Source organism: Falco punctatus (genome assembly GCF_963210335.1).
Source record: "Falco punctatus genome assembly, chromosome: 9".
Taxonomy (NCBI): Eukaryota; Metazoa; Chordata; class Aves; order Falconiformes; family Falconidae; genus Falco; species Falco punctatus.
Genome location: NC_137589.1, coordinates 20,948,124 through 20,972,339, shown reverse-complemented (window position 1 = coordinate 20,972,339; position 24,216 = coordinate 20,948,124). Strand labels below are relative to the sequence as shown.

The following is a 24,216-nucleotide window of genomic DNA, read 5'->3' as shown; positions in this document are numbered from 1 at the left end:
CAGTCATTAACCTTCACTACAACAAATACAACAAAAAAGCAAAAATCGTTCCCCGCACAGGTTTTTCCCACTGCAGAGGCAGCAATAGGTGCATAATCACATCATTATAACAGCTGACTTTCCTAAGTAATTCTTCAAAGACTGCGTGTGATTTCCTTCCAGTTACCTTCAAAAGCCTTCACATGTTGTATCTTCAGGGCTGACAGTCTTGCTTAGGCTCCCAGATTATTACCTGCCGAGACCAATGAGTTTCATTCAGAACCCTAAAATCACTTGCAATTTTGCAGCTGGCAGAGGGTCTTCTCCTTAGCTTGCCTCTCTGCTTAAAGCAAATATGTTCCCTCGCAAAGATGAGCATATCTATGTTACGAAGAAACTGAGTGACTTTAAAGCACTAAATGGGGAACTCATTCTTCTTGAACCCCTGCTCTCTGCATAGCCAAACACAGAATAATTGAAGGAAACTGGAAGCCAATTTAATTGAACCCAGCCCAATTCCATCTACTTCATTGCTTTTCCTTCTCTGTACATGCAGAAAGCTTCTACTCAGACAACTAGGAGCCTTTTCCTGCATTTACAAATGGTCTAACATCTAATACCTGAACTACTACAACCACCGGCATGTGATGGGATAGAAGGAAGGAGTGGGAACCAGACACGATGTACACACACAGAGCTCTCTTATGTGTAGCCCCACCACCACATACACTATCCCCACAGAGTAAAAAGGAAAATGCAAAACTGAAGCTTGTTCTAACAAGGCTGGATCACACCACTGTATGTAGCATCTGTAAGACAACATGCATACCCTTCTGTAAGCTGGGGACACTAGAAGCACACAGGAGGAAGGTGTTCTCTCGAAAACCCTGAAGTAATTTACTTTCTTTTCAAATCAACTGGATTCAGACCTGAACCATATCGGCCATTAAGGTAAGACAGTTACATGCCACCCACTGGCATTTTGGACACCAAAATTTACCTCCTGCATCTACAAGGTTTTCCTGCTCACAGCCAAGGCAGGCTGGTGCACCTGACATAATCCAAGTGAAACCAAAACGGAGCTCTGAAGGGGACAGACAGGGGAGGGCAGGATTCCCCTTCCTCATTCTCCTGACCAGTTGCATGAGAACTAATAGGATCATACTGGGATTTCTTGTATTACTTACTATGACAAGAGGATCCAACTGGCACAAGGACAGGTTGGAGATGTACACAGATGTACAGCAATAGCCAAACATTATTTTTTACTGATAACAATCTATAATGTATTCAACTGCATACCTCACACTATTCCAATGACTCCATAAATAATGGAATAAATGCATAATACACTTAAAATTTTATCTCACATTCAACCAGTTATAGTTCACAGAAACATTAATTCTGGTTATCTGTCCGAAATACTAAAAATGAACTGTGTATTTCAACCTAATTGCAACTGCAGTCTTCATGAGTTTTTTTCTATATATCTCATGTATATGCTCCCACATGAAGCTTTCATAAAATATCAAAATGTGTGAAGAAATGGACTTCTGCTCTTTTTTTTACGAGTTAACTTAGACATTACCTTATAGAGTGCTTTAGTCCCTAAGCCACCTCCCCACTGTTACATTTAATGAGAATACTTAGTTTCAATATTACTTTACAGCATGTTCAATCTGACATGTCTTCAATTTACAAACTATAAAATGCAATGATTCCATAATATGACATTTCCTATTAAAAATGAAAGAAATTATTTAATTTGAATTGTATTACTAATTTATATCTACACATAGCTTATTAACTGCTGCTGGCTTCTCAGTTGGGTAGGCAAGATAGGAAATTTTTTGATTTATGTAATAATTAGAGTAAGACCAGGGGTTTTTTCCATAATTAAAGTGTATTTCTTCTCTGAAGAGTAACTTTTGAGACTTAAGTCTTGCAGATCCCATATTTCTCTCCTAATCATTGAGAAATGTTTTTTCTCCTAAACATTGAGGAATGGTTTGGGTTACAAGTGAAAGTTCTTTTTTGAATTATGAATCCTATAACTTTCATCAAAATACAGCTGGGTTTGTTACTTCTTATATTACTAAAATACAAACGCAAATAAATACTACATTATTTTGGAAAAAAAAACTGTCTCTGGTTACAGATACAGGGATCATTTGAAGTCTGGATCTTCAATAACATGAAAAGGAATTATCAAACAATCAAGAAAACAGAATGCATGTGTTGTTCCTCAAAATGTTTATTTTTCACAGATAGTTTCAATTGGTTTGCTCCATAATAGACAAACAGTATTTGGCTTTGTAGTTCAGATTTTTACTTGGGTTCTCCATGGGAAGTAATTTACAGTAAGATTAAAAAAAAAAAATCATGGTATTGAAGCAGGTAATTTGAGAATCTGTGAACATAGTAATACAAGTAAAGGTTACTTTTGTGGATCAGTAAGGGCTTACTCAATAACTGACCTTTCATCTTTGTATTTATGAATGTGAGAAAACTACCCACGTTATTAAAGATAAAACTCTTATTCAGACTTTTAGTGATGCCTTGCAATAGGCAGCATAAGGCAGCCCTTCTCTTCCTCCTCATTAACATCTTACATCAGGACACCTGGGATTCACACAGCACATGCTGCTAGACCACATACATTGCTATGTTCCCAACAGCTCAGCAAAGTCCGTATCTGGAAGCAAATGTTTAGAGCATTCTTGAGGATTAATTACAAAAAAAGTATTAGTAAGAGTTTATAATTGAGAAGTGTTTTTCATGAGTTCAGGAGATACTTAACATGCAAACGTACAAAGAAGAGGAACTTCCTTGTCTCGTTCTGTCAGGATACTGCCACAACTACCTAATTCCTACTGGTTCGTGCCAAAACGGTCTTCTCTCAGATGGGTCTTGCATCTTTTTACATTCACTGATGCTTATTCCAGATTAAACCAAAAACATCACACAGAAACTGAACTGCTCTTGGCCAGCAAGACTGAGTGCTCTAGGCAGGCCACGACTGTAATCTTCTGCCTGTCAGTCCTTTTCTCTGATGCTGCCCAACCCTTTGGCTCCCCCGCAGCCTACCTTGTTCTACAACTCTGACGTGGAATCCATCTTTCATTATTTGTGGGAGAAATCAAAGCTATCTTCTGTTCTACCTAGCACAAAGTCTTTGACAAGAAATCATCTTGCAAGAATATAACACAACTTCTTGACGGAATACTGAGACTTCCAGAAATTTTAATTCCCATTTTAACTATTTCTATAGACAACAGAATAGATAATGCAAATAATGAAATAACTTTGTCAACTCTTCTGCATTGGTGTTTCTTGTTTCTTCAGAATAATTCAAAATTTGATTGACTTTAGCAAGAGGGTTATCAAGTCAGACAGTCCTGTACAGAAACCTTTTCAAAGTTTCTCAGTAATTCAAGTAGTATCAAACTGGAGTATGGATTTGACCTACTTAAGCTTGCCAGAGAATCTTTTTGATAATTTTGTAATTATCTCCCAAGAGGCCAAAAGACTTAAGTCTTTCTAAAACATGTTTTAAAATTATAATGATGTTACACTGTTTGATCCCACATTTGATATGCCACAGATATATGGATTTCAGTTATAAAATCACATCTGGCAATCATATTTTCTGTACTATCTCTCCATACAATCCCGTGACATGTAATCTCCCCACCTAGAGAGAAAAAAATTATACATGACACTTCTGGAGGATGAATCTTAAGAGTTCTATCAAACAAATTTACACAAATAATATCACAGTCCAGTTTTTGTCCCTCCTTTTATTTACCACATTTTCTTGATCAGCATTATTTCTTTTCTCTTAAAAATAAATATTCACACTATTTGTACTTGATGGACATTTAATTTTCCTTTGTTATTCCTGTGCTTCATTTTTTTTCTGTTTCTTTTTTCCCATCTTTTCCTTGTAGTTTCATATATCTACAATCATGAGTTCCTTCAAGAAGGCATGATACCGAATACATAGCCCAGAGAAAGAGGATCTCTATTCCCTGAAAATTATAGCCTTATTTTTCCATAAAATTATTTCTCTTTGCATTTAGCTCACACATACAGCCAGTATGGATCATTTCCTCAGTAGACAATCTAAGCTGACAGTAAACGTGTTCACCCCAATATGATTCCTGACACATGAGGAATGAAGATCAGCTGTTGGCAACTATTGCTACCTCCACATGCAAGGTTTAAATCTTGGTTCTCATCCTTAGGTTGTGAGTAGAACACTAGTTGTACTCTAACATAGAGCAAAATTCCCTGCCTTCCCACCATTGTTGCTCCAAACAGGTAGGATGGGTCAGGAAAATGCGAGGAAATTAACAGTAAGCCATATAATTCCACAGTGGGTGTGGGCCAAACATCTTGATAACTGAGAAGCTGAACCAGTCTGCAATGGGAGGTGGCTTTCCTGGGGACAACAGCAATCAAAATGGATGACCTCAAGAAGCCGAAGGTGGGACAGACAACCAGAAACAAGGTTCTTCTTGACACCCTGTTGGTGGCAGAAAGTTAAACATGGGGTAACTTATGGTGCCCAACTTAACTTGCTTTTTTTATGTCTTCCTATCTCAGTGCTTAAATGATGGAGAGGCTGGGCATCATGCAGTGCAATGGGGTACCCGCAGCTGGGAAAATGCGCTGCTTGGGGGCAGAAGATCACAGGGCAAATGTGAAAGAACTGAAAGAGAAAAGACCTGTTTATATTCAGGCGTCACAGACTCAATTTCATTATTACTTTGTCTGTTGAAGTGCAGGGTCCAAAGACACTACAGCAGGGAAGGGCTCCATCTGGCCAGACCTGCCCTACTACAGAGTTTTGTGACAGGACATTTTGTGTGAGAAGAATTTCCTGACAGTGCTGCTGTCAGGCTTAGCCTTGGTTTGGAAGTCACGCAGACCCACAATTAAGAGATGACTTAATGAAGACACATTAAAAACTGAACGGCATGGAATACACCAGTCAGAACTTCCACACTGTTTGCAGAGGATTTCTTTAGTTTGACTGTTTCCAAATACAAGCCAGGCATTACTATTTAGCCAAGCACAGAAAGCTTTGACCTAGTTACCGGTATCAAAAGTAAATATTTATCCCAGTCTTTGAGGAATCAGAAAATAAAGGAATATGCAAAGAGAACAGATTTTCCGTCTTTGTTCCATTTGTTATTTTTTTCATCTATTTCTTAAAATTTTAACAAATTGGAACAAATACCTTTCCTTACTGTGGACTTCTATAGCATTACTCATAAGTTCTGAAACAGTAAAACACAAGGAAACTCCAAAACACAAGAAAATAGCTTGTTATGTCTGCTCAAACAAACAAAAACCCCTAATACCACCTGTGATGCTTTGGGTTAGTTCCAGGCAAGACAGCCATTCTCAAAGGAATATTTTTAATAGAAAATAATTGCTACGAAACCAAACCACAGCTCAACAGGCAGATAATAAAAAATCAAAGCAACACTATAAAGGATCAACTGTATCCCATAACTATCCTAGATTCAGAACATAAAATAACATTTGTAGCTTTAAAGAACTGTGTGGGTAAAAGAATTTATTGCTATGACTCTTACCCTGAAGCTCACTTCTTCACAATTCAGTAGTAAGCAGCTTTTAAATGTTTATTTTCTCCATAGCTCAGGACAACGTACATAGCAAAACTTGAATGAAATGTCAAAAAACGTTGTTAAATACCTAAGACTGAGATCAACCAGTTTGTATACCACTTTAATAAACAGAAAGGCTATTTCACAACGTTTAGTTGAAGAAAATCAAGAAACAATCTAAACCTGTAAGTGCAGGTGCTGTATAAAAAAGGATTTGCAAGCCAAATCATTGCAGGAAATCCCACTTTACATCATTGAGCTGGAGATCAGTAACTCAGGTTCTGAACAGAATGGACACAGAATTAGGAGTTCTGCATTTGGAAAATGCCAGAAATTGCAGAGGAAACACAGTAACACTAAAACACGATTAGCTAAACTGACATTCAAGCAAACACTTTAAGACAGCCACGTGCAGAACACAAATCACGTATAAATTGATTATAGTACATCATCACATGCTGAAGCCAGCTGATACTATGAATTCCAACTCTAAGTGCAAGGAACACTTGATGTCACCCTTTAAGCCTGCTGTTCTATCAGTACTCATCTTGGGATCACAATTTAAGAGCAGTTAATGGCCCCATCTTTCCACCACTGATGTATTAGAACAGACTACCATACAGCAGCTTGCTCTGCATAACACTTAACTCTGTTGATTTGTGTGTCAAGCAGCCTGTGCCACTGAGTGATGACTATTTGGAAAGAAATCACATCTTGCTCCTCCTCACAGTGATTAAATTTTCTTACCTCAGTTTCATCTCTGACAAACCCTTGAACCTGTCTGTAATCTTAGGTAACAAAATAACCAAACAAACCCCAAACAAACAGGAAAACTCCACTGAAGTTGTTTCTGCCATTTCTGATGCGTGACAAATCTTTGACGTGTACCACTATTGCCTTTTTTGTGTTCCTTAGCAGTAACTGTTGAAACATAGACATCTTAGCAGAAAACTAAAGGGACTTAGAAGATGGAAAAAAACCCACGTAGTGCTCCAGTACAAGTTACAGTTGAAAACGCCATGGTTTTAATCATGAATGTTGACTACATGTTCCTCACCTTCAGTACAGCACATAACCAGAACTACATGATTTCTTACTGGGGAATCCTCTTTGCTTAGTAATGCTTCAAGGATGTCTCACATTATTACAACAGATGTGACCAGCAACTCTAGACTTGGTCTTGTTTGAACTATAATACTGTCAAAAAAAACCAAACCGAACTGAAAACCAGACCCCACAAAGGCTTTCACATATTCCATAAATCCACCCTGTAACATCAAGCTATTTGCAACTGTGCAGATACAGGGCTGCTTTTCACAGGAAGCAACACTGCACCATATCTGAAGTGCAGGCATAGATATGCAATGAACTTGACAAAATCAGCAGTCTTGGAACAGTCATTGTCGCCTTTGTTTATACTGCCTTGATACACACTGCATGCCTGGTATGGTTTGAGATTTCTCAAGCTTTCAAACTGTTCCAAGTTGGCATACTCAAGTACCTTGCTCATCTGACAAACAGTATTGCCTGTACAGAGTCCCAGTGCAACAAAAACCTCAAAAGAACTTTGAAGTGTCTGTTTCCAAGTAATTCTAGTATGCCATTTAACAGTACACCCAACCTTCAGCTAACCACAGCACTACAAACACAATCCTGAATTATCTGCCCAATTAAACTGAAGATGTTTGGTTTCACTTACACCCATGAGTTTATTAAAAATCAACTCTAAAAAAGCTGAAGAGAAGTCCATTCCTTTCAAGGTAAATTAATGCCTCTGGAAGGCAAGGGGAGAAGGAAAAGTTCCGTGTAAGAAAGAGCTCTGCAAGAAAATGAAAGATTGTATAAATACAGCCTCAGCTCCTTCCCAGTCAGCAGCTTTGAAACTGGGAACAAACGGTAGGGAGTTAGACTCAACTTACAGGCAATGCAGAGGGGGTGGAAAATATACTATTTCCAGCTTATGAAGATCTAAGTGGAGACAGGAGTCTTCCTAAATCCTGAGAACAGGAACTCAAGACACGTATTGTGGTTTAACCCCAGCCAGCAACTAAGTACCACACAGCTGCTAGCTCACTCTCTACCCCCAGAAGGATGAGGAGAATCAGGACGGAATGTAAAACTCTAGGCATGAGATAAAAAACATTTAATAATTGAAATAAAATAAAAACAGTAAAAATAATAGTAACAGCTATAATGAAAAGGAGGGAGAAGGAGAAAGTAGTGAAATCCAAAGGAAGAGAGAAAAGAAAACAAGTGGTGCACAATACAGTTGCTCACCACCCACTGACCAATGCCCAGCCAGTCCCCGAACAGTGCTGGGCAGGCCCTGGCCAACCCCTTCCCCCAGTTCACATACCAACCATGACATCCCATCATATGAAATATCCCTTTGGCTGGTTCAGGCCAGCTGTCCTGGCTGTGTCCCCTCCCAGCTTCTTGTGCCCCTCCAGCCTTCTTGCTGGCAGGGCCTGAGAAACTGAAAGGTCCTTGACTTGGTATAAACATTACCTAGCGACAACCAAAACCATCAGTGTGCTATCAACATTGTTCTCACACCAAATCCAAAACACAGCACTGCAGCAGCTACTAAGAAGAAAATTAACTCCATCCCAGCTGAAACCAGGACAACACAGAACACTGTACCATGAACCATTCTGCTGCCTTCTTCCCTCCACACGCGGACACACAGTGAGACCACATCTCCTGCAACACGACAGGCTGAAAGCCACTGGAACTGAGCATCACCATTTGGTGCTGTTAAAAACTGAATACAGGCACAGAGATCTCTAAAACCTGTCCCTGCATAATAACAGACTGTAACAACAAAATTAAAACCAAAGCTTTGTTGCTTCTTACTATTTTAATATAATTCATTATTTGTCCAATCTAACGAAAAGCAGGATATTAGTGTAACAGGTGAACACTCTGAAATCACGTTGAAGTTGTGTTTGTTATTTTGGAGGCTGATACGAAGCAGAGGAAATGTTTCACAGTACCAATTCTGAAAACTGTGAGTATTATGTACAATGATTTTTCCTTGTAAGTTTTTATATCTCTAAAAGAATGAGACCGTCAACCTGACCCAAATCTGCAAGCACTAGTACCATACAGATATTCTTAAAAAAAAAATAAAAAAATGTAAGAAAGAGAAATGTTAGTATATCAAGGGGTGTAAAAAACAACATCCTTTTTACAAGCTTATTCAGAGTCTGCAACATTCTGCTTAAACCAATACCAAAGAAGTCTGTCAGCTATTTCCCAAGTTGTTATGTGAGGTTTTTTCCCAGGGGTGAACTCAGAATTGTGAATAAACAACAACAACCACAAAAGGTAGGAGCTTGAAAAAACTGCAATAAATGTTGAGAAACTGAAGTTTTATATCAATGCCCTCTCATAAGATATTCTAGAGACTTAAATATAGGTTTACACAGGTTAAAAGTGGAAATTTATTCCTGAAAATAAATTTTTTAGATTTTACAGTTTGTTTATTTTCTCAGTACTGCTTTCTTTGCTAGTACGGTCATTTAATTCTTTCTCATACAGCAAAACATAGTTTCTCTGTTGCTGAACTACAAGTATTTTCTGTGTGGAATTCTGGCAGCAAATGCTAAAACATATTAACTTCAATCGCTACCACTTTGTAGTACTTAGATCAACTATACATTGCCTAGTCTCTGCATTAAGAAAATATTAATTTTCACTTTCATTGACTTACATGCTTTCTGTAAAAAAAAAAAAAACAAACTAGTGTTTTTCCCCGCCACTGTTTACCTTTTAAAGCTTCTGTTTTTAAAGTTACATATAGCCCAAGCAAAATACAAGAAGATACATTGATTAAATAGAAATCAAAGAGATGTAAAAGTAAATCTGAAAATTACTAAAACTCCCAACTTACAGCATCACTCCTAATATGTCTCTCTTGTATATAGTTTTGTATACTGGAGTAAAGAAATCCTAAAGCAGAGTGTCTGGAAGCCCAGAGTGAAGCTCAGTGACAAGCAAACACTACTATCAAAAGAACAGGAAACAAGCTAGTTTACCAATGAATTGTGTATTTTAGCTTAATTACCTCAACTTTTTACCCTATTTCAGGATCTGAAATTAATAAATTCCATTATAAGAAATAGCTCATGGCAAAAGATAATAATCAAATACGATTTAAAAATATAATAGAAAAAGCATTTTGGCTACTTTATTGGACACAGAACTGTCATGAGCAAACTGGGAGCACACAGATACTCAGTGAAAAAACATAATATTACTAACTTTCCCATCCTGTTTTGCCTTTTAGATTAAAACTGTTTTTTGGAAAAAAATTAACAGAGATAAACCTATTCCCAGTAATTTCTAAGCCAAGTAAATTATCTTTTCAGGTTGTCCTTCCAAGATTAGACGGAACATATGTAAATTACTACAGGATCAGGGTATAAATCAATTTACAATATGACGTAATTTCTTTACTCACCATTTTGTATTTGGTGACTGTGTAATTCAGTACTCCTTTTTAAGCAAGCGTAACTGCATTCCAAAATCAGAAAATTCTATTGAAGGTCTTAAGATGCTGAAAGAATTGCACGTGGAGTATCAGATGATGGAGGGATGATAAGTGTGGAGCTTTTTTCCTAATTAAACAAGGAGAAATGGGAAAATTAAGGAAGAAAGTCCTATACAGCTAACAACTGCAGAAAAAGTAAGAATTAAAACCAAATATACTCATCTTAGTTCAACATTTATTACAAAAATATTTGGTGAGGAGACCAGAGCAGATATAACATGAAGCAAGATGCTGAGCACTACTTAGCTTATGCAAATTGGGTCTAATTTTACTGTGAATTGAACAGTAGCTAAAGAATTATTACAAAGATAAGGTATCAACATGGAATCTCATAGGTTCCAACATTAACTGAGTCTTATGTAGGAATCTACAGTAAGACTTTGGAACAAGTGCACATTAGAGCAATGTACTGCAGATTAAGTTGGCTCTCTAAAGAGAAATTTTGAAGACTAATTGAACAGACACACCCAAGCAGAAGATACCCAAATGTAAAAACTGAAAAAGTAGGTATTTTTCTTAGCAGACAAATACGGGTGTAAACACCTGCTAACATCTACAGCTATCCCCAGAATAATTTGCCCATCCCCAAATCAATCTAGTAAACACTAGAGGCACACCCACTGAAGAAAGGGAGGCATTTAACATTGTTACAGCTAATTCTTCAGGCCTGTACATTCACAGGCAGCCAACCAATTCACTGCCACCACATGCAGAATGTGAAGAACAGCATGATGGTGATGCCTACTGCTTGGATCTCAAAGCATTAAAACTTGGGGCTGCTCCTGACTTCCAGTTCTGTGTTGCTCTTGAATGACGCTCAGCCTGACTGCCCTGACAGCTCTTCTCATCTTCCTTATGTAGCTGAGTGCAGGCCTGGTTATTCGCTGTCAGGAGTCACGTTCATTCTTAACTAAATTTTCCCCACTGATCCCAGCCATCACTATTTTCTGATCATTATTGTAGCAGCCAGTTTTTTAAATCCACAATTAAAAGTAATTTTATTACACAGAAATCATAACTGTCTTTTAAACAACGTATTTTTCAATTGGTTGTGTAGTTGAAGACAAAAATTATCTAAAAACGAATTACTAAAAATCAGTCTACTCCAAGTTTTAAACATTTAGTACTGGAATGGAAGTTTCTGCAAATACTGGTTTGCTCAAGAAACAAAATAACTGTCTTTATATTTTGCATAATACAATCTATAAATTATGATATCAATTACAAATGCTACAGAAACACCATGACAAGTTAACTCACAGAAGTTGCCAAACTCAGTATTACACCATCTCAATAAACACACACTTGTTTATTCTACCGAGCACATGCAGATTACTGTTTTGATGTGTGATGTCACTCTGCATACACTACTGGTGAGGATGAATTATGTGAATGACTCTTAAAAGGCTGTATTTTTCTAGAGGACTCAAAGAAAGTCACTGCTTTGGTGTTATGGCTTTGCACTACACCATTCGTGAGTACAGTTTTTGAAATCGGGGATACACCAAAAAGCAAGGTGTTTTTTATGGAGGAGGAATACATAAACCAAGTCATATTCCACTTTAAAAAAAAATAAAAAAAGTGAGAAAGCTGTGGCTGGACAACTGTAAAGAGTGTCCAAATGGTTACATCAAATTACTTCACTTAAATATAAGATTAGATATGGTGCATAGCTCCTACAGTGATCAACTCTTTAGTCACCTACATCTGGGCTGTTTTTCATTGACTACTACCGACTGTATAAGACTGTCACTGTTGGGGGCTCTGCTAAATGCTGCAGCACTGATGGGGTATGAACAACATCATTTCCCCCATTTCCACACACCAAAACTGTTCAAATTTAACTTCAATGCATCCTAAAGTTAATGCATCTTTCTGCTTTCCTTGCTGCTCTAAGTCCTTACGCAGGCCTTTCCCTTTCCAAGCTCACAGGTATTTCCCAACAGATTTGTCCATTTGCAAACAAATTCCTTCCCAAAGCAATCTTAGTCACCATGATCTGCTCAGACAACTCTTACCTTACCTGAAACGTGCCCTCCTTGCTGCTATCATGTAACTGTGGAACAAAGGTGTGGTGAAACACAGGAGTAAACAATTGGTCACATCATGATGCTTTTTGCTATTTCCTCTGAGTGTTGGTACCAGTACTAGTTCAATGTAATTAATTCTTTAGAAAATGGCAATACTGAAATAAATTTATAGAAATGGTCCTTTAAGAGCAAAATACTGTTTACCTCACTTGGCACATCCTTTGGATTTACAATTTTGAAAGCCATAAAGTCCCTTTTTTGCCTAGTGTTATGTTGGGGAAGACAATTATACAAAAAAATTATACAAGAAAGTGAATGAAGGTTAAAAACATATCAGAAACCTGCAAAAAGAAGTAAGAAAAGAGCCATATTCAGGAGATGAGACAGAAAGCCACATATCAGATAAACTCATACCCATTAACTTTCTTCTCAGCTATTACTTCTTTACTGAATAAGCAGCGAAAAAGTAAAAAACTCAAAGGTTTTGGAAACACCACTGTGAACTACTCAGCTTGCAGTCATCACTTTGCCTCTTCCCTGACCCCTTTTTTCACTTCCAGATTTGAATACATGATGAGGAGCTGGTGATTGGAACAGTATAGTTACCTAGAAACTACTTTAAAACTTAGAAAGCACAAACATCACCCCTGGGTGTAATAACGAGGCAAGAGAATGCAAATTTTGAAGTCAGAATATGCTCACTTGCAAAGGACTGTTTACTTAATAGAAAATAATTCATGTGTGTCAGCAACTTGAGAGGCCAGAACCATTATCCAAAAGTTATTTTCCCATTTTATCTGAAGTTTAGATAGAGTATAATCATTATAAAGACTAATATTAAGCAAGTCAGAAATTCATATAGTAACAATAATATAAGTAACGAGGAATGCACATCTATGACTCATGAACTGAGTATTTTACTGCTCATGAAGTTTTGTTACAGAATTTTACAAAAATACTGAATGCTTATTTCTGAAACATCAACAAACAGGGCCATGTTTCCTTCTTTGAAATACATAGTTGCTTTTCTTTGAAGCATATGTACTACTGACATTTCACATAATACAGAAGTTATGAAACAGGTCTTAATAAACTTTTAGAGATGAGGTAAATTTAACAATATTCAAACAAAAGAATTCCAAATCTGCAGTTATCTCTAATTACATTTAAAAAATTACAAGTAATGTGGAGAATATGAGGGAATGACTGATCACAGTCTCTTCCAGTACAAGAAGCAAGGGGTAGGTACCCAAGAAAACTACAGTTTCAGAAGAAACAAAATGAAACACTTCTCCATGTTACACTGAGTGGATCTCCTTGCCTCAGGCCAGTAGAAGACCTGCACATTTAAAAAGCCATTGGTCAAAGTTATGCAATAAAAATCCACAAAGCACTAGTAAGTATCACGTTGCTGCCTCTGGCTCAGAATGTCCCTGGCCAGAATAATTTAGAGGCTGGGACTTAAGAAAATATGATGTCCAGAATTTTTGATAGTTCCTACCAAGATAAATCCTACATCAGGATGTGAGTCCTGATATGGTCAGCCATCCATATGAAACTCCCACAAAAATTATTTTAAGAATTACGAATCATCAGAATGGAGAGAGAAGAAAGGAAAAATGGTCGTTTATTGAAAGGGAAGGCAAGTTCAGCAAGAGAATGCCCATCAGGCTTTAATTAAGTATTATTAGAATATATCACAGATACAGGAAGGTTACAGAGGAAGATGGCAGGGGAAGAGTGACCATCAGGACAGAAATGCTAGTTGAATTCACATCAATTTAGAGCACTAAAGAAAGGGAATATACTTCTTGATTCGTTCTTCTTTCCAAAATCACCAGCTAGGAGACAGTTGGATGAGCATATGTTGAGGGATCAGCAGTCAGTGAAGTAAAAAAGTGAGTTAAAGACACAAGAAAACATGTAAGTTTGTTATGGCATTAAGCTGTTTATAAATAACAGACACACTCTGATAATTCTGTGCTTCTGTGTTAGAGCAAAAATTGATTATGCATCATTAGAATGAAAGATTACAGCAGATGTTAGTAAATGTATGGCAATATGAAATTACTGGAATCTCAAATAATCTAAAAAGGGAGACGTCAGAAGGTCCCACTGAGTCTACACCGTGGCCAGAGGAATCTTTTCCATCTGAACTAACTGCATGCTCTGTGCAGCATTTAAGGCTGACCTGTTTAACACAAAAATGCTTATGTATGTACCAAGAGTTTGGAAGTCTAACCAACACAACCTACAGGTCACATATAACTTCTTAAACAATTTCCTTGGCCATGCACTTGCCCACAAACTGTGCAAGTGGCTGCGCCAGCCCGACAATTGCCTTGCACAGCTTCTGGGACACTAAGCCACATTGAGCAATCTGACCAAATCAATCCTTTACTTCTTATTTATTTATTTTATTTACATCAGTTCTTTCTGTAGATAACACAAGAAGTGAGTAAAAAAAATTTTTAGAGAAATACATAAATAAGTAATATTGAGTTTAGAGAAAGACCACTGGGCCTTGGGGACGGAAGAAAAGGAGGATATAGCTTGCCTCGTTTTCTGATCCAGCTCCACTAAATAGTGTGATCTTACCTCTGTACATATGGTTAATGCTGTCTGGAAATTATGGAAATTGAGCCTATGGTCCATGTCTTACATGTACTGCTACTAATTAAGTTCTTTGTGACTTACCATTTGATTTAAAATACGGAATGAGAAGAAACTGCCTTTTTTCCTCTCCCTTTTTGGGGGAAGGGTGATTTTGAAATAAGCTTTTATGTGGTTATTTTCTACAAAATCTAATTTTGGAACTGTAAACTGTTTTTACTAAAGCTGTTCAACATTAAAGACTTCAAATTTTAAAGACCATACTATAAGAGCATATTGCACATAACCAGAGATATCAAATGTAATTGTTTCACGCCACTTTCCTACAAACATTTACTGCACTGCATTTTGCACCTCAACACAGGATTATCAGAAGTCAAACAGGAATACCTCCTAAAAACTTTATCCTTCAATTGTTCAAGGTTAACATAGGGATTGGGATAAAAAAAGTGGACCAAGAATGGAGCAGAACCTTAATGGATTAGGTTCATCTCAGTGATTTTTCCTAAGAGAAAGTAATGTTGACCATCAGGGTATTGTTCTTGCAGTATCATGTTAAAGCCATCACTGTGGAAAATACATGCGCTATTCCAATAAACTCAAAACCACCATAAATAGGAATGTTGCCAATGGATGAGCCTCATTCTGCAGGTGTCCTGACAACACCTATATCATTAACACACTGAACGGCATCCCACCTACAGCTATTATTGCCATCCTAGAAAATTCTTAGAATAAATTCACATATGTTCAATTAGGTGGAACAACTAAATATACTGACTGCCCTGACATTATGCTTCGCACATTCAAGGGGTCTTACTAACTGAAAACTGTCTTCCCAACCTGATAGCAGCATTATTCAGAATGAAGGTGAAGAGAAGAAAAAAAAATAATTCTTAAATAAAATAAAATCAAGTCTCTCATGAACCCTCCAAATACCGCCAAGAACTGGAAGTCAACTCCCTCTGCTTTTTGCTCCCAAATATCACAGAAGGTATGCTACTAGTTCAGACATTTCATTTAAAGCAGAAAATTTATTGTATTTAATGAACAGTTTTGCAATTCTGGCCCTAAACATTAGCAAACGAGAGACCATCCCCCAGAATAATAATCCATTTTTTCATCAGTACTAGGTATCTTTTTATGAGTCTAGTGGTTCCTCCTTTCTACCCCCGTTTGGCTCAAAAGCAAAGGAAAAACAAGCACTTCAAACAAAACCAGATTTAGTTTTGCCTAGGAAGGACATTTTTATGCCAGCTGAAGCCATTCAGTAATACTGATCTAAATTCACCAGTTGTTTTGGTAAAATGGAAAACTTTTGCAGCCAACTTCCAGTGAGGAAATCTTTGAAAAAAACAACCCCTTGGCACTGCAGTAAGAGATACGAAGTCAGTATTGCTGCCTTCTAATCTTCTTAACAGAAAAGACCACAGAAAGCATTAGAAACGGAAAAGACCAACATGGATGACTAGAGATACGGAACAATTGCTAGTCTAAGAGCAACCACGTAAACTGTGACCCAGCAGCATGAAGACAATGAGGAATGTTATAAAGATCAATAAAATTATGGTAGTGGACAAAAGCTGAACAGGAAATCATTATTCACTGTTTCTCAAGATACAAGAGCTATGAGACACCCAGTGTAACTACTGGCAGCAAAAATAAAATGAAGTACATTTTCATACCACACAATTGAAATCGTAAAAGTCTTTGTCACAGGATATTGGGGAGGCCAGAAACACAAATGGGTTCACAATGAATTACGACACTGGATAGATCCATCCTCAGCTATTAATCACAACAGCTGACACACTGAGGCCATTAACTGCCAGAACCTGGGCACAGCCTACTGCTCCTCACCTGACCTTTCTTGGCCTCTTTCCCTAAATTCCTGCTCAGAGACATGCACTGGATGAAGTGACCTTTGGGGTGTCATGTCACAAGGCATTCTCCCATAAATTTAAAAAAAAAGGGTTGAATAAAAGGTTCAGCAGAACAGTAGTGCTGCTTCAAGCAATATTTTTTTCTTTTTAAAGGTCATGATATATTAAATGGATATATTTTTCATTTTCTGAAATGTATGCAGACGTTCCCAATTATTATGTTCCTCATACTATTTTTATCATGCATTTTCTTACCATAGGATTTAGACAACAGATTTATTCAAGGTAATACATTATTTCCTGATCAAGTTGAACTTAATGGATACCAAAACGCTCACAGTATTAGATTTAGTGAAATTACCTGCCCATTTCACTGACTTTCTTATGGCATGCATCCTCCTAGAATGCTTGTGAAATTAATATAACAGTTGCCTGTTATATACAACCTTCCAGAAATCAGTGATGGAGAAGTGATCAAAAACCAAAGACTGAAACAAGGGCAAATAATGCACAGTGCACCACACAAATCAGTACATTTTCTGTAGCAGAGAAATGGGAAGTCACACTGGATTTTCAAGTAATTTTTTTTTTACGTTTCAGCTTTGTGCATAACACGCACAAGCTGTACTACTCAGCAAACAAAGAACTGATGATGTGCATACACTTCCATGCAACAGAACAGAAAAGCCACAATCCCAAATCTTTCAATACAGTCTTGCTCTTGTCAAAACCAACAGAACTTCCACTGAGACAACAGTCAGCAGCCCTTCAGAAAGTTCAGCTATTTAAATAATCCAACTGAAATCACCAGGAAAGATGAGACAGAGTTGTGCCTTTCTGTCAGGAAAGCATTCCTTGTTCAAGCATGTGCTCAAGTGCATGATGACACTGAAGTGAGGGGCATCATGAACATAAGCAAAGACAACTGTATGCAGTTCATTCCTAGTCAGGATATGACTTAAAATGCTAACATACTTTCCTATGTTGAAATTTACATACCTAAAGTCAGGCACTTTGGTAAATACCTTGCTAAATAGAGGACCAAATAATGATTTTAGATGTAAATTCAGCAAGCATTTATTCTATTCTATTGTTCAAGTTCAAAACATATTTCTTGGAAAACAACACGCAGAGTGACTGTTGGCAGCACTATGCCAGATCTGCTTCTAGTACATATGGATAATGAAGCCAGTGGAATTATAAAAAAGGAATGTTTCATAACATAATGTTTTAATTCTTCCAGAAATTATGTGCTTGTCTTTATTTTTTTTAGATTGCAGTCTATTAAAAATACATTAATATTAAGTAATCAAAGATACATAAATTTTGAAAGGAATACTTTAGTACAGATCATTATTTCAATTTCACAGTAATTCATTTGAGAAATGTTCCTAATTAATTTAACATTCATTTTTAATTGGCAAAAGATTAAATGGATTCATCTCTCTTTTGCTGCATAATTTTAAATTAATAGCTTTAAATGTCCTTTATATTTATGGCAAGGTATTTTGTCAGTTTATTTTAGAAGAAGAAAGAAGTCCTTTTGTTTCTGCAGGTAAAAGAGTGAATGAAACCTGTGGAAGAGATGCTAACAGAACTGTGCAATGAGTCTATTCTTTATTAAGGGCAACTTTATTCTTTTGACCAATGATTACCACAAATGTTTCTTGGAAACTGGAAGGGGAGGGCAAAGAGAGCTACTTACTACATTTTTGCCAAATACTCCATAATTCCAATCTCAGAAAAGGAACTGGTTGCTATTTAAACAGTAGGCAAAGGATTTAAAAAGAACACTTAGGAGGACTGCAAGAAGCAGCATGTTACTCTGCTTAAAATTTTTCCTGAAACTGGCATATATAGTGTGGACATTCCTTGATCCCACAGCAGTCACTCTGGCTTTTCCCATTCCACAAATGACTATTGAATAACTGAGGAGGAAACAGAATCAGTGATCAATTCACAAGTTGGGGGGGTGGGGTGGGATGTTTTCCTACACCTACAGTTCCTCTGCTCTCCTGTGATTATGTTCAAAGCAGCACTGTATTATCTCATATACAGTGTTCCAGAAAACATATATATCATGGACTGAATAAGACATTCATATCCATTTGAATTATTTATACATGGGACCATGCCTTTTTACCCAAGCCAGTCTGGCTACTTATCCACTGCACGCTTGGTTCTTTTGCATAATGCTCATGGCACACACTTAGGAGGCAAAGCCCTTGCCTAGGCAGTGGGTTGTTTCTTGAATTCAATCACTTAGAGCAGAATAAACAGAGGTCTTAATCCATCCCAGATATCTGTCAGCCATCACACTAGCATGTCTTGTTCCATCTTTTTTTCTGTTGAGCCCAAAGGATCATCAGTCCCTTTCAACATAGCTAAACACACCCTTCATAAACAAGCTGGGTTCGCAACATCTCCTTGAAGTAACTTCTGCCTGGCTTAAGTGCTTTGAAATCAACAGAAGCAGGTTTATCACAGAAAGCATACAAAGAACAGTGTCCATGCACTTCACTGTACGGAATGCCTTCCCACTCCTCCATATGCCCACTGCATAGCTGTTACACCAACTTGCATCTTCAGCCCCTAAATGCAGATGACTTCAACATTACTGCAGACCTTGACCCAGGATATGAAAGGCATAGAATTCAGAATAGTTGGCTTTCCAAAGAATTGCCATTTGGCTAAATAAACAAATGCCACGTTCAGCTATGATGTTTTGGGAGGGTTTTGTTTAATGCCATGTGGAGATCACCAAAACCTGTCACATACTATAGAACAAGTTTGACCTCTTCACTCACATTTCTGAATTTTGCTTACACTATGAAACCAGGCATGGCAATTCTCACCCTTTCCCCAGAACTCTGTGACAGAGGCTAGGAAATACAAAGTGAAAATCTGAGCTTTCCGAATACCTGAAGCACTTCCAAACCCCCCACTTTACAATCCCACTTTCCCAAAAGTCAGCATTCATCAAATCACAGTGCGTTGGTTTTACTAAGTCAATTTAAAGAAAGCTCCCTCAGCAAATTGAAGACATTTCTTAGAAAATTAACAAATAATTGGCATTTTAAATAATTATTAAATTACTGAAAAGCTCATATTTTACTTCCAGAATCGGTTTCAGGGCTTGCCTCTACTCAGAAAAAAAGCATAGGGCCTAAGTCATAAATTGCCATTTAAAAAATTAGAAACAACATATCATTTTATTAAGCATTAAATTAAATACATGGAAGTAATGAGAAAACATTAGGTTGTCTCTGATTTTTTTCTGTAATAGACAGCATGCATACTATAATTCGTAGGCTTTAATTCAAAGAAACCTAATTGTGAACATTTCACTTTGAAATGACAAAAATGTAAAGCATACTTCAATGGTTTTAATATTTACTGCATTACTTAACTGCACTTTAAACTGAACAAAAAAAAAAATTGATGGGTTACTTTGCTTCATAAATAACAGTATCCTAGCTGAAAATCCATGGGAGATGCCAACAGTAAATTTCACTGTTTTATGTAATTTTAAAAATATTATTAGTCCCTTGTTAATGAAAGAACCAACAGGGCTACAGATAATTTAAATTGGTCATAACAAATACATGCCAGTTCTATTATCTACTCGCAGTTAGACTAAATGTTAATAAGTTACAGGGAAACAATACCAAATGTGTCCACTACCATTTAACACATAGGCATGAAACACTAACATAACAAACCTGCATAATTAAATAAACTGGAAAGGCAGCAATTTAACAGGTTGTTAATTCCATCATTTATATTACCTTCTATTTGTGAAAAGTAAAGAATGGAGAGGGCAGCAGCAGCTTATTCCCCCAGCAGTATTGCACCTCAGCAAGGGCCAACACAGAATTAGATGTTATTTATATCCACCTAAGATTTCAAAATATTTTTTAACTTGGAACTGGAAGTATTCAGATTTTGTACTGGCTGCATTTAATAGAAGTGTGAAATTCACACTGCTCTAGGACAGTATATTTTAATATTTCTTTATTCTCAATCTTCAAGTCTGATTAAAATGCAGCTTAAAGCAAGCACAAGAACTATGGCAGGGAAGGGAGGTCATAGTTCTTACATGATGTTGTTTTCTTTTTCTTAACATTTCCTTTAGCAAAAGATCCTGGCTATAACTTTCTGAAATAGCGTTGTCTATTATGAATTGCTCTAATTTGTTTTTCCAAGATAGAAAAGCACTAACATCTACAATTTCAGTTTTTGGGGGCACAGCTTTATTTGATTAAACAATAGAACTGCCATGTGAAGCTTTTCTGGCACTGCATTTCAAAACCTAATGGAGCAATTCAGAACCTCTCTTCACTGAGGTCAATTCTTAGAACTGCATACTGCCTCCTGCCCCAAACCTGCCCCAGACACTGGACTAAGTAGACTGACCCCCCAGGCTCTCCAAGGCACAGACCAGCCTCTTACAGTCTTAGAATACTATTGGGAAAGCATCAATTTTTATACGATTAGAATCAGGCAGCATTCTGGTACTATTCCAAAGGACAGTTATGTAGATGCATTTCCAGGTACTATTCTTCACATCCTCTTCTAGATGAGCCACAGCCATCACCCATAATTCATAACACGCCACATAAATTATTCAGATCCGATACATCAAGTGAATTACCTAGCAAACCTTAATTAAACCTCTGTTCTTCTAGAACATTCTGCACCAAGACACAGGTATTACTGTTAAGTGGCAATGACGTTATTCCAGGCTATACCAATATTCTGCTGGGCTGAGTGTAGAGCCAAGCTAGTTCAAATGCTCCTGCTAATGCTGCCTCTGGCAGGGGCCAGTATACTCAGTGGTGTACGAAGCATAGGTAATGCTTCCCCTGAATGCATCCCAGCACCTGCCAAACTGTGCTTTGGGCACTTTTGTCCTTAGGACTGAGTTTTCTTAAATAAAGATTCTTGGTTTCTTAGAAAAGTCTACCATAATATTCCATGTTTACAGATACCTTCAGACAGTAGGACTCAAACCTGTACTAGACAAGTGCTAGTCAATTTAGGAAAGCATATAATTTTTGGCCACCTTTTTCACCTTTTTGACTACTGAATAAGCTTATTCACATGAAACTACCTGCAATCTCTTCCACCACGTTAACCTCTCTTGTTAGTTTGCAATTCCTGTTTCACAGTTTTTCAGATTTTGTTTCACTCACCCTCTTACTCAGTAAGAGTAGTTCTTCCGGACAAATTGGAGTAATCTATCATTTTCTTTGTTACTGCTCTTGTCCCCACATCAAAGCTGTGTGCTTTGATACTAGCCATGTGCTGAGATACTAGCATTTGCTAGTTTTCCATCATAACATAACTGACGTGATTTGGAAGCATATACAAGTGCTGCACAAAAACTAACAGACATTGTTAACACTCCAACTCAGCTACTAAACACAAACTTGTTTTCATATACTGAACACAAGCTAACGTTAGGGTTTTTTTTCTAAGACTGTATGACAGATTTCATGATGGAAAAATTTGTCCTCAATCATGTCTTTAAAAGATTTCTTCCTGGTACACAGCAAGAAGTGCTTTATGTGGTGGCTTGTGGGTTTTTTGGGTTTGTTGGTTTTGTGGGGGACTTTTTTGGCTCTATACATAAGTAATGTATATATTATTTAATAATACAAATATTCCTTTCTTTTCCCTCCCACTAAAATAAAGTAATGAAACCATTTGGCTGGTTCTCCTACTTCATTAGTAAACCAGCCAAACTTAACACACTCAACTGATAGTCATAGTCTTCACTTAAGAAAACTTTCTTGAAGGAACTCAGATTTTCAACCATTGTCTTCTGTTCCACTGAAAATTTCCCTGCCTTTCCTGAAGTTAAACTCACCAGCCCCAAGAGCCACAAACGTATCTTCTACCGACATTATCACTTCCCCATGCTAATACTGCCATTGCTGCAGAAGCCTTACAGATGGCAGCAGTGTCCAACTTAAAGTAATAATAACAACAACAACAATAACAAAAAACATCCCAAAGCACCCAACTGATAGCCTTTTCCTTCCAGCCTTTTATTGACGCTAGCCTAATTCTCTTTGCCTGTTGGAAGTACTAATAACGAACTGCTGTAGGGTATTTTACACCATCCTTCGCACTCTACATACCTTTTTTAAGATGCTGGGATGTGTACCCTGCTTGTTTGCCAAGGAGCTTTGTGTGTCATCTTCTGTGAACTTGTAACTTCACTAACGCAAACAAGCCTAAGGAAGACAGACAGTATTCTGGATTTGTTGTAAAAATCTACCTTTCATTAGCTTCCGAGTTGGTCATTTTCTTGCTTGACAAATTCTAAATACTTTGGTGAGGAATAGTTCTTTTTCTTCAATAACCAAAATTCTTGTCCCAGGTCTCAATCCTTTTACAGTCTCCTTCTGGGTCTTTAGTTAGCCCACTCAGATTAGTGTCTTACTCTGCAGCAAGTCTTACTCTGATAAAAAGCATCCGTGATTTTGGATTTGCAAACCTAATCCTGTCTAATAAGCTTTATTACTTGTTATTAAAGAATCTAGTGAGGATTCAGAAGCCCCACGGGCAAGAGATTTTACAGAAAACACATGGTCTGTGCCCCACTGCATGCACAGCACAAGACTACGACACCAGCACAGACCCAACAATGATTTCAGGTTCTCAAATCTCACTGAAGACAGAGATGAAGTATCACGTTTTCCCTGAGGGTCTGTGCTGCAGCTTCAGAATGCAATTAGGAAATTTCTTTCTCCTACTGAAATGCACAGTAAGCACCTAACCTACCTGATTACAAATTTAACAGGGAAACATATATTCAGTGCAAGTGCAGCAATGCATGGGCCAACTTCACTCCATATAACTTCGCAACTGTACCCAGTTGTATTTATGCAAAAACCAAGTAAGCCATGCCATTGATGATAAATCAGCGGCTTTGCAATCAATTGTCATCTTCACTGTAGCATCAATATGCCCAAGCAGCAGATAAACTCCCCATCACACTTGGTCCCAGCCCCACGCTTAGTTTCCTACAAGGTCCAACTGGTAATTTCTAACAAGGTCTACTCAATAGGAAACAACCTGCAAGCTCAAACTCTGCTGCCATCAGAGCTGGAAACAAGGGTAGCACACTACCGCTAATCTCCAAGAGAGCAAGGAAGTCATAAGACAAGTGGGTCTTTCTTCATTTCAGTTCACTGTAAAGGCTCACTTTATAGTTAAAGCAGAGAAGCAAGTCACTTTAGAGTTTGGATCCTGTAAAGTATTCTAGCTTGCAGCTAGACAAATCAGCAAGTAAAAGCATCTATTTCTTTCTACTAACAACAACAGGAAATGAAAGCCACTAGTTCAGACTCCAGTGAAAATGCTTTAAGTGAAATAGGATGAATCCCACACAAGGCAAGTTGTGGAAATTATTACTGTGGCTTGGATCTAGACCAGACCATATTCTTTAGGCACTTCCCCACTAATACGGATATAAGTTTAAACACCTACACACATTTTGGTAATGT

The 24,216-nt window shown here is 37.4% G+C and overlaps 1 long non-coding RNA gene across 5 annotated transcripts in view; it reads right to left on the bottom strand.

The window, feature by feature from the left end:
* LOC308069474 overlaps positions 1 to 24,216 on the bottom strand; it is a 462,044-nt gene that overhangs the window by 268,351 nt on the left and 169,477 nt on the right. For all 5 annotated transcript variants that reach the window (XR_013930396.1, XR_013930397.1, XR_013930398.1 and 2 more), the window contains exon 2: positions 10,084 to 10,240. This is a non-coding gene — a long non-coding RNA (uncharacterized lncRNA). The remainder of the gene's footprint in view (positions 1 to 10,083; positions 10,241 to 24,216) is intronic.